Source organism: Penaeus monodon, unplaced genomic scaffold, assembly GCF_015228065.2.
Source record: "Penaeus monodon isolate SGIC_2016 unplaced genomic scaffold, NSTDA_Pmon_1 PmonScaffold_1207, whole genome shotgun sequence".
Taxonomy (NCBI): Eukaryota; Metazoa; Arthropoda; class Malacostraca; order Decapoda; family Penaeidae; genus Penaeus; species Penaeus monodon.
This window is the reverse complement of record NW_023640901.1, coordinates 32,061-42,448: the sequence shown is the minus strand read 5'-3', so window position 1 is coordinate 42,448 and position 10,388 is coordinate 32,061. Positions and strand designations below refer to the sequence as shown.

Below are 10,388 nucleotides of genomic sequence, written 5' to 3'. Positions count from 1 at the left end.
TATATAAATATAAAGCTGATGCACGGGGCACCCATAGTTAACTGTAGCTGTCATACTCTGAAAAAGCTGAATCCCTAGTTATAATTTTTTCCTACAATCATGCAAGAGTGATCTTGTTTGAAGGGGTACAATAATACATAAAGCTAGTCCAACATGCATGTTTTTCTTTTTTAGCATTTCTTTTGTCAATTCCACTTATAAAGTCACAATCCTCAATCCTCTCATTAATAATTCAAAAATACCAGAGGTGACTGTGACAATACAAAAATAATGAACTTTTGCCATTCTCTCTTCCTTTTCCTTTTCTTTAGAAATACTATTTTTTCAGTGTAATACAGGCAAAATACAAACTAACAAACCATTTCAGAAGGCACCTTGTTAATCGTATTAAAATTGCCATTTCTACAGAATCTTAAATTCTACAGTCTCAAGGAAAACCAATGACAGAAAACATAATAATAACAATAATAATATATGTAATATTTAGAAGCATATATACTTATTTTAATTAGACGATAAATGGATTTCCTTATTTTTATTTCTACTTTAACCCTCTTTCTCTGTAAGATAACTGGTGTACTTGCATTAAAATAATGTTCTACTCCTGACCAACATCCCTTTGAAAAATAAATTATGGGCTAAATACCCTGAACATAGAATTCAGTTGAAAGAGCACAAAGATAAAAGCAAAATCACAGCAAAGCAATGGCAAAATTTTTGTTCACAACATAATATCTGTTGCTAGAACTATGTCTTTTAGAGCTTTTAAAATTTTTCAGTTGGATTGAGCATGAGGTATATGTAAAAAAATTTTTGTAGGGAATGGGGGTATTTATATCATAATGTTATATGAAAGAAATTTTAGTGCAAAATGATTATAAAACACTAGGGGCACTACCTTTCAAAAAGGGGGGAGGGGGAATGCATACACAAATGTCAAAACAGAAAAAAATCAACAACAAAATAATGAGGCTATAAAAAATCCAAATATATATTTCTTCCTTAAACTATTTAAAACAAAAAAAATATATGGAACAAAGAGAGATAGATCCACATGGTCTTCCAAACATGTGCATCAATCTCCTGATCATGTGTTCTTTACTTGGTGATAAAAACAAAAAGGAATATTGCACACTGTAACTGACTTTATCTTTTTTCATTTCAATTCAAGATATTAAAAATTCTTACATACTCTTTTAAATCCTTTTAAAAATTTTATGGCTATAGGGATCAAATTACAATATTAAAATGCACTTGAGAATAGCTTTATATATACTAATAACAGCACCCCTTTTGTTACATAATGCAGATATATTTATTTTCACTGACAGAATATGTAAAACCCTTTTTTTTTTGATTTTATTTATTTCACTCATTCTCAGTTGCAACCACATATTGCAAAGTTTGTTTAAAGGCTTTAAAATAAAATGCTTGGCTTCAGTTGTTTTAAATTTCAGTTTTCTATATAGTAAATAAATTCTAACTGCAGAAGACCAAATTACTGTCATCTACATTATTCTCTGCATAATTTAAATACAAGAATATTTCAAAAGTAGAAAAAAGTCCACAGCCAAAACAATCTATGCATGCATACATATACATTTGTATGCTTTACAGAATATATGTGCAAAAGAGAGGGAGGGAAAAGAGAGGGGGAGGAGGTTTAGAGAGAGAGAGAGAGAGAGAGAGAGAGAGAGAGGAGAGAGAGAGAGAGAGAGAGAGAGAGAGAGAGAGAGAGGAGAGGAGAGGAGAGGAGAGGAAGGGGAGGAGAGGAGAGGAGAGAGGAGGAGGGGGAGGAGGGGAGGAGGAGGAGGAGGAGAGGAGGGAGAGGAGGAGGAGGAGAGACTAAGGGGTGAGGGGGGAGAGAAAAAGAGAGAGAGAGAGAGAGGAGGGGGGAGGAAGAGAGAGAAAGAGAGAGAGAAGAGAGAGAGAGAGAGAGGAAGGGGAGAGAGAGAGACTAAGGAAAGAGGAGTGTGTGTATGTGTATGATGTATGGTGTATGTGTGTATGTGTTATGTGTGTGTGTGTGTGTGGTGTGTGTGTGGTGTGTGTGTGTGTGTGTGTGTGTGTGTGTGTGTGTATGTGTGTGTTGTGTGTGTGTGTGTGTGTGTGTGTGGGGTGCGTGTGGGCGTGCGTGCGCGTGTGTGTGTGTGTGGCGTGCATGCGTGTGCGTGCATGTGCGCGGCGTTAATTTGAGTGTAGTGGTAGTATGCATATGCATGTGTGCAAACATAGATCCTCATGCAAAAGTTTATTTCCTTTTTATAATTCAAATTTTGATTAGTGAAACAAAACGCTATATGCAGAAACTGTGTAAACCCACAATTCTCCACTAGTATCCTTGGCTTCAAACCTAAATGAGCTAGAATCCAATAGTGACATAACATGATACAACTATAAACAAATATATAGCAAAATCTTCAACAAAACAAGTAAAGAGTGACAGAATCTGGGAATATGTAGTTATTGCTGACTGCTGTAAACCACACAACATCAAAGCAATGCTCAAGAAGCTAAAACAGCGACTAGTGTTTTCAACACTGAAGTTTTTCAACCACATTTTATGAACCTCCCAAAGAATGAATGGCAAGGCTAAACTATTTGATATTACATGCCCAAATCTATGTACAACATGAGACAGACCAACAATGCCAAGGGTACAGGTGATGTGAAACAAGTGATGACTTTAGAATTAGTCTCACTTTGTGGACTCAAAAAACTTGCACTCTGCAGACCTGGGGAAGGAGTTGACAGCAGATTGTGCAAAGTTTCAAGGTCATTTGAGTTTGACCCAGAGACATCATTCTGCTGGTGTCTATTGCTTGTGGCATTGTGTATGATTTGTGTTTGGCTGACTTCCAGTATCAACCAAGAGGGTAGGTTCGACTTTCAGGTCTGCAAAAGAAGGAGGATTACAGTTTAACCATTTGGACAATATAAACCCTTAAACAATAGTTTCCAGAATAGTTATGATGGTAACATCAACTGGACACTATATTTCATTTAACTCAAAAACTGTTGTCTTATATTTCCAATAACCTGCTAAGATTTCATGTAATTATGAAGATTTAATAAAAAGCATCAGTTACATCTCTTGTATTGTTTTTTTTTATTTATTCTCACTTGCATCCTTCTCTACATTTGTCACCATGAACACTGATCATCTGATATACACACTTAGCTCCTTGGTTTGAGGTAACAAAACTATGACCCAGAATTTGTAAAGAATTAAGGTTTATAGGTGACCTCTGATCACACTAGAGAAGAAAGAATTCATAAATACATGTGGAATATTCACTGACTAAACACAACTACAAGCTGGGTTCAGGCTTAGCCTCCCAAGATACACTCAGCCCAGTGAACTTCAGGGCCATGGGAAAACTGGATTACCATAATGACCGTACACAGGTGTTTCATGCCATAAAAAAACAATACTACGATACCTCTGTCATAGGTCATATAGAGGTATCACTCAGAGCCACTTTGTTTGAATTCCTGAACTTCTGATTTTATATTACAATTTTCTTTTTGTTTATTGCACATTACATACAGCAATCTTTATAGTCATGAAATGCTTAATTTTACTGATATTTTTTTATTCTTCCACTACTTAACCCCTTTGGGATCTGTATGCTTCACTGCCCGCATGTGGCCCCAAAATAAGGGCATTGGGTTTACTTCAGTGGCCACTCTGATGTGTGTGTAGCTTGTAGGCCAGGCACACACACAAACACTTGCTTGTGTGTAGTGACAAAACTGCATGCCTCCCCTTTACAATGTTATTTTCTCCTTTTATGGGTATTTTTTGTTTTTTTTTGTCACTTTCCAATGTCTATATTTGTTTTCATTTGCTTAATCCAAATGGTAATGAGTTGTTTTCCTTACAAAGACTCCATATCATCTCTCTAGGTAGTCCATAACTCAAGTGCAATAATAATAAGAAACATTTTGTTCTGTCATTTTTTTTTCTTCATAATATTCAATCTTATGTTCTACAACTTGCATTACTGACCACATAAATTACATCCTCCTATTCCAGTCATGGCTCACGGACTCACTTATTGATGGAAATATACAAAAGTCTCTTCCTAAATGCCTACTGAGTCTATTTATCCTCCAAGAGCTTAAAACACTTGTGGCAAGTCATTCCCATCACCTGGCCTTCAAAACTCTCATGACAGCAATTTCCCATTGCCCTCGCCCTCAGTCAGTTTTTCATGACATGATGGTCATGTCACCCTGAACACTGGGGTTAATGAAATTTATTTCAGAAAATTTCTAGGAAATGTGTATGCCAGCTAATACTAGAATGTAAGGCTGACCATATTTGTTGAGGAACTGCCACACACAGAGTAAGCAGACAGGAGGAAAACAAATAGCCAAAGGTCTGAAAGGTAATGAAAATAACTGGGGACAAAAATTCTGAAACAACAAATGTCTAAAACATGAATTAATATTGAACAATTTTTGACTAAAATTAGTATTTGTGTGAAGCCTCATGAAGCTCTAAGCTATTATCTCTATTTTAAATATTTGTAATTTAGTAAAACTACATGAATGTTCTATCAATATTTATGCTTATACAATGAGATCATTCACTTTTTGGTACTCTTGTTTCAGGACTACCCAATTTGTTGAGATAATAGAAATCAAAACAAATCTTGAATGATAATCCTCTCACCTAATCATGAGCTATCATGAACCCCAAGTAACACAAGTACTCTGTTTCAGGGCCATACTAAGGCTATGTTAAGTGAAAGCAAACGGCTAAGAAGAGCAAAAAAATGGGTAAGTTTTTTGTTTCACACAGACATCCTACCCAAGTAATTATTTTGCCCTTGTTTCATTATTTTTTGTGTAATATACATGAATCTCTTATTTCCATTGCAGATGATACATGTAAAAGTATTGGTAATTGTTTATGAAGTGACCTGCATCCCTTCGAGATTAAGTCCTTGTTACTCCAGTCACTCCTGGGATTTCATAAACATCACCTATCCTAACTCATGGGGCATTTTTCCCCGACTCCCCCCTACTGCTGTATTTCCCTATCAGGGACCTCACCTGGCTTGTGGGAGGGTGATGTGAACATGTTGTCATGGAAAATCTGTCATCAAGAGATTTCAGTTGTGATGGTTGGGTTATACTCAAAGGGTTTTAGGAAGTGGCTATCACTTTATTTCCACTAATAAAAGTGTTGAATGTACCATCCATGACCCATGGTTATACTAATTATAATAAAGAAAATTGAATATTATAGAAAAAGTATATATATAAATAACAAAGTTTTACTTATTATTACTATCATTACTCTGAGTTATGGACCTAGAGAGATGATATGAAGTCTGTGAAAGGAAAACGCCCCTATTGCTATCTAGATACGGAATATCAAATGACAATTACAGATATTGGAAAAATGGCAAAGAAAAAATGCATAGGGCAAAAAAGAGAAAATAACATTGCAAGGGGAGGCATGAGTCTTGTCACTGCATATGAGTGTTCATGCTACTTTCTTTAAACTAGAGAGAAACAATGAGTGGCTATGCAAAAGACCAAGACATTGATGTTGAAAAAAAGTAATTAAAATACCAAGTAAGTCCAACATTTCAGGGAATGGACAAAATTTCAGTGTTTGTACAAAATTAATTTGTTTTTCAATATCAATTATACATACAAACACGGGAATTATTATGTAATTATTACCAAGAAAGAGACTGAGTTCCTATTTGCTGCCATGAATTTGTATCATATTCATCAAGGTATGTTTGTGGTGTGGGTCCAGGTTTTTTTGGTTTGGGTATAGGGTGGGAAATCTTTTTTATAAGGATCATAGAGATGCAGGGGGAAGAGCCCTTAACTTACATTACTTAGAAGGAAATGTGTAAAGACTATGGGGTCTAGGGGCAGACCCCCCTGACTAGTGAAATATATGGTTACAAGATATTGTAAAAGGTATCCCCATGGCTAAGAGATTAAGTGGGGTTTATGGTGGTGTCTTTTCCCACGGGATAGGTTAGGTGCATGATTTTAATTCCTCCCACCCCTATGTTTTTTACAATTTTTGTTCTACATTCATTCTATTTCAGCCTATCATTCCCCTGCAGTTACAACTCATCCCCTCCCCTACTATAGGGACTATCATATCTAAATTGCTATATTTTCTATAGCACACGATAATTCTCATTGTGTATTCCACTGAATATCTCTTCCCCAAAGAATAATTTTTTCTGATCTAAGAAAGAATTATCAAACAAACATACGTTAATATGCTCTAAGTGTCAGAATGATTGGTGAATGGCTAGCACCTTTTGTCTGTGTGCATGGGTTCCCAAAGATTTTGTTTGTAATCATCTGTAATAACATTTGTGTACTGATGGACTTATATGCCATTTCAGTAAATGATGATAAATTTGGAAATGACATCCATCACAGATTCTGGGTGAAAACTATTTTTTATGAAATCTCTCATTTTGTTGCAAATCTAGCACTCACCTTCCCTTGCAATTAAGCACATTACAAAATTGGCACTGACAGACAGAGGGCATGAAAAAGTACCCGGGAAAATTTAGTAGTAAAAGCAGATCATCAAAGTAAAAATTTCAGTAATTAGTTTTTTGTGAAGCATATTTACAGTAATAGGGGGCAAATCCCCCCAACCCCCTTTAGGGAGGTTACCACTTCCATACCCCCCGCCCGGGTTTCAAAATCTTCACCTTGTATGTTTCAGCAAGATTGGCCCAGGCAGATAAGTGAATCTCTTACTGATATCTTACCTTGACCATAAAATGTCAATAAATTTTTTATAATCCTTGTTGTCAATGTTGGCTAAAATTACAACCACTATCCACTGCTCTTTTATATTAATGCCATGATATCTTGCATGTTAAGGGAAAACAGCTTCTTAAACACAGCCTAGCCATAACAGAACCAATCTGAATTTCACTGATGTCCCTGGGATGAAAGCTTCTATTGTCACATGAATATCTATTACAAATCTTATTGGCTCAAATAGACTGGTTGCAAGTGTCTGTTGCCTCGTGACAGCCAAGTGCAATTACAACTTACTTATTTAATTTCCCTCACTTATGACATCTGCTACAATTCTGTCCAACTGTTACGTTGCCTTTTTCGTTTCTTATCATTATTTCTTGCCGCTGGGAGAGTCATGGAGTCATGAATTTTTCAGGTTTAAATCCTCCCTACTACTTTTATTACTAGTTTGCAAAGGAAAATGCTATTGTAGAAAAGTGTCTTAGAATGTTACATTCTATTGGATGGCAAGGTCAAACTTTATTTTGGGGAGTCAAGTGTCATTGCAATGATACGACCAAATACAATATGCTGTGTTTATCCAAATGTAATACTCTATAATTATCCTATAATACTACACTTTGAAATAAATCTTTAGTTTGTTTTCATTGAGATTAATTCAAATCCTCAGCCTGGAAATGAGAACTTTGTCTCCTTTCCCTGTCAGTTCACAAGACAATGCATCTTCCCCATGATTTTGTAAATTCTATTCATATCCACGACAGACCAAGCTCTAACTAATTACCTTTGTACACAAGATCTTCCACCTTAGGTTTAAATCAAGAACTTCCTTACCCGGAGTTCGCCTTTTTGTGTGATAGAGGTGTGGTACGTGTTTGTCCCAAATATTTTCCTCTTCTCTCTTCTGCATTCTCCCCAAAATCTTTTTCCTCCGCAGTTCCCTCCGTCTGGCAACTTTTGTCTGCCATAATGCTAGCGACCTCGGAATTGCCAGTCTGCGCCGTTTCCTTTTGTTTTGTTCCAATACATGAGAGAGGAAAGCGTGTTCTCGGAAGGGAGAGTTAAGTTTTTATAAATTTCTATTTCTTCAAATTTTCATCACACTGTCAATTGTTATATTTGCATTTACGTGTTGTCTATGTTGTATAAATCATTATGTATTTATCAAAGTCTAAACCATATTACCAGATGTAATATTTATGGTCCGTATCTCGCTAATCCACGCTTGTTTGCATTTTATATATCGAGAGAAGAGCTAATCGTATGAACTTTTTTAAATTGACATATTCAGCACACACCAGTTATCTGGAGATTGTTCCATGTTGCAATAGTTCGGTTTGGGAAGCAACTTTTTATCACCTCTTTTTACTTTCAAATGTGTTCTTCTTCCTTGTGTTCAAATTCAGTCATCTTATATAACTTCACTCTTCCGGTAATATATTTTGAGCAGCATAATCATGTCACCCCTTTTACTTATTTCATCCAAAATACTAAGCCTTTTTTCTATAGTCTGTCTCCGTAGCTCATATCCCTTAGAGTAAGTGCCTATCTTGTGGCTGTTCTATAAACTCATTATATTTTGTCTATAACCTTTTTTAAAATGTGGACTCCATAAAACTGTACTGTACTCTACACTTGGCCTTGGGTTCAAGGTAAGTGGTAGGTGATGGTGATTTCAGACCAAGGCTGCACGTGGCGCGTGTCACTCGGTTTACAGATGGCATCATAGGAGACTGACAATGGCATTGTTTGTACTAAGTCCAAATCAGTCTTGGGATAAGTATCTCTGTCATTTGAAGGAATAAAGTGGGTAACTTTGGGGGAGAATGTGAGGCAAACTTGTCGCGATTCCCTGAAAATACTTGAAAGAAAAAATATTTTGAAAATTCTATCACTGAGAGTATTTTCATTGTACTGAGAGGATGTACCATACAAACATTTGCATTTCCCCAGTCTGTACAAATGTTATGTTGACTGGTTTCATTGTGCGGAAAGAGGCTAGTTGTTCACGAAAGCAGGCACGCATCGTATTGTCTCCTGCAAGACGGCGCATGGTTACCTCTCAACGCAAAGCCTCGCGAGCCGTGTTTAATGTGTTTGGCAGGAATCCTTTTTTGACACTTCAAAAACTACTCTATGTAAAGCTATATATATATATATATATATATATATATATATTATATATTATATATATTATATATATATATAATATATATATATTATATCCTTTTTATATTGTATGCCATATGATTTTAAACATTTTATATCAATTTGGCTAATGCTTGCTTGCTTGCTTGCTTGCTTGAGATTTGCGAAGTTCTGGCTTCGCCCGGGCCTTTCCTTATGGCCCGGCCTGTGTCAGCTTTTATGGCTGTCTCATTTGTTGTCTGACACTCGGTGCTTACCGTGGCGGTGGGATTGCCAGCAGGCGCTCCTGTAGCCGTGGTGTAAGCATCTCGCATAATCTCTTTACCAGCACGACGGCTGTGTTCTGTGGGGTTTGTCTTAGGAATTGCGTGTGCACGCAATTCTCCAAGTAGTGTATCAGTGTGGCGTTCGGCTCGCCGCAATGCATGCAACACCTCTCTTCATGTTCTATTGTTTGTATGATCTGCCATGCACAGTGGTAACCTAGGCGCATTCTGTGCAGAATGACTTTGGTACCTCTGTGTTTATTTCAGAGAGTGCCAGTGGTTCATAGCCTGTGGCATCTGAGTACCAGCTGGCCGAGGGGGAATGTCTCGTTTCCTCTCTGTGAAGCTGCAGGAGGAAGGAGTTGGCCGTCACCGTACACTTCCTCCTAAGTAAACTTCGGCTCTGATGTATTATCATGGGATTTGGGGCATACCCCGGCCGATTTCGGCTAATCTGTCAGCAAGCTCATTGCCTCTGATCCCTATATGGCTGGGAACCCAGTTTATGATAATTCTTCTACCCTGAGCAGCATCTTGTGTTATTGTGCCGATGGTTGTCAGGAGGTAGATTTTGTCAGTGGTGAGCGCTGCTGAAGACAGTCGACGGCTCCTTTGGAGTCTGTGTGTATGACCACGTGACCTTTTCTCCTGTCGCGTGTCTCAGTGCTCCCATGATAGCAACTACCTCTGCCTGTAGCGAGGAGGCGTTGTCTGTTACCCTCATGGATATTGTGGCATCCCTTGCTGCAAAGCCGCGCCTGCAGTGTGGGTCAAGGGATCGACCGATCCGTCTGTGTAATATGTCAGGCTCCCCGGAGGGTAGATGGTTGCAATGACCCTCTGGGTTTCTGCCTTTAGGCTAGGCGTGCAATATTCATTCTTTTTGCTTGCCAGTCTCATGACCGAGAACTCTATCGAGGTTGTGCCCACGGGAGCTTCGACAAAGTCAGGGTGTGGGGAGTCCATGCCCTTGGCCAGTAGTGGTTCTTTGAGCTGATGGCGTATTAGCACCCTGGCTGTGTGAGACAGCCAGGAGTTGTTTGCAAACAGCTCGTTATCTTGTTCTAGGCGTCTGACTATTTTGTGTCTTAGGCTTGTGTTCCTGGGAGCCTGGATGACCTTGGATAAGAATTGGGCTGCCGTTAGATCAATTCGTGAGGCCAAGGGGAGAAGGTTTGTCTCCACTAGGAGGTTGAGGACCTT

At 37.9% G+C, this 10,388-nt stretch overlaps 1 pseudogene; it reads right to left on the bottom strand.

The window, feature by feature from the left end:
- Positions 1 to 2,349: 2,349 nt before the first annotated feature.
- LOC119569000 lies at positions 2,350 to 8,092 on the bottom strand (annotated as a pseudogene).
- Positions 8,093 to 10,388: the final 2,296 nt, after the last annotated feature.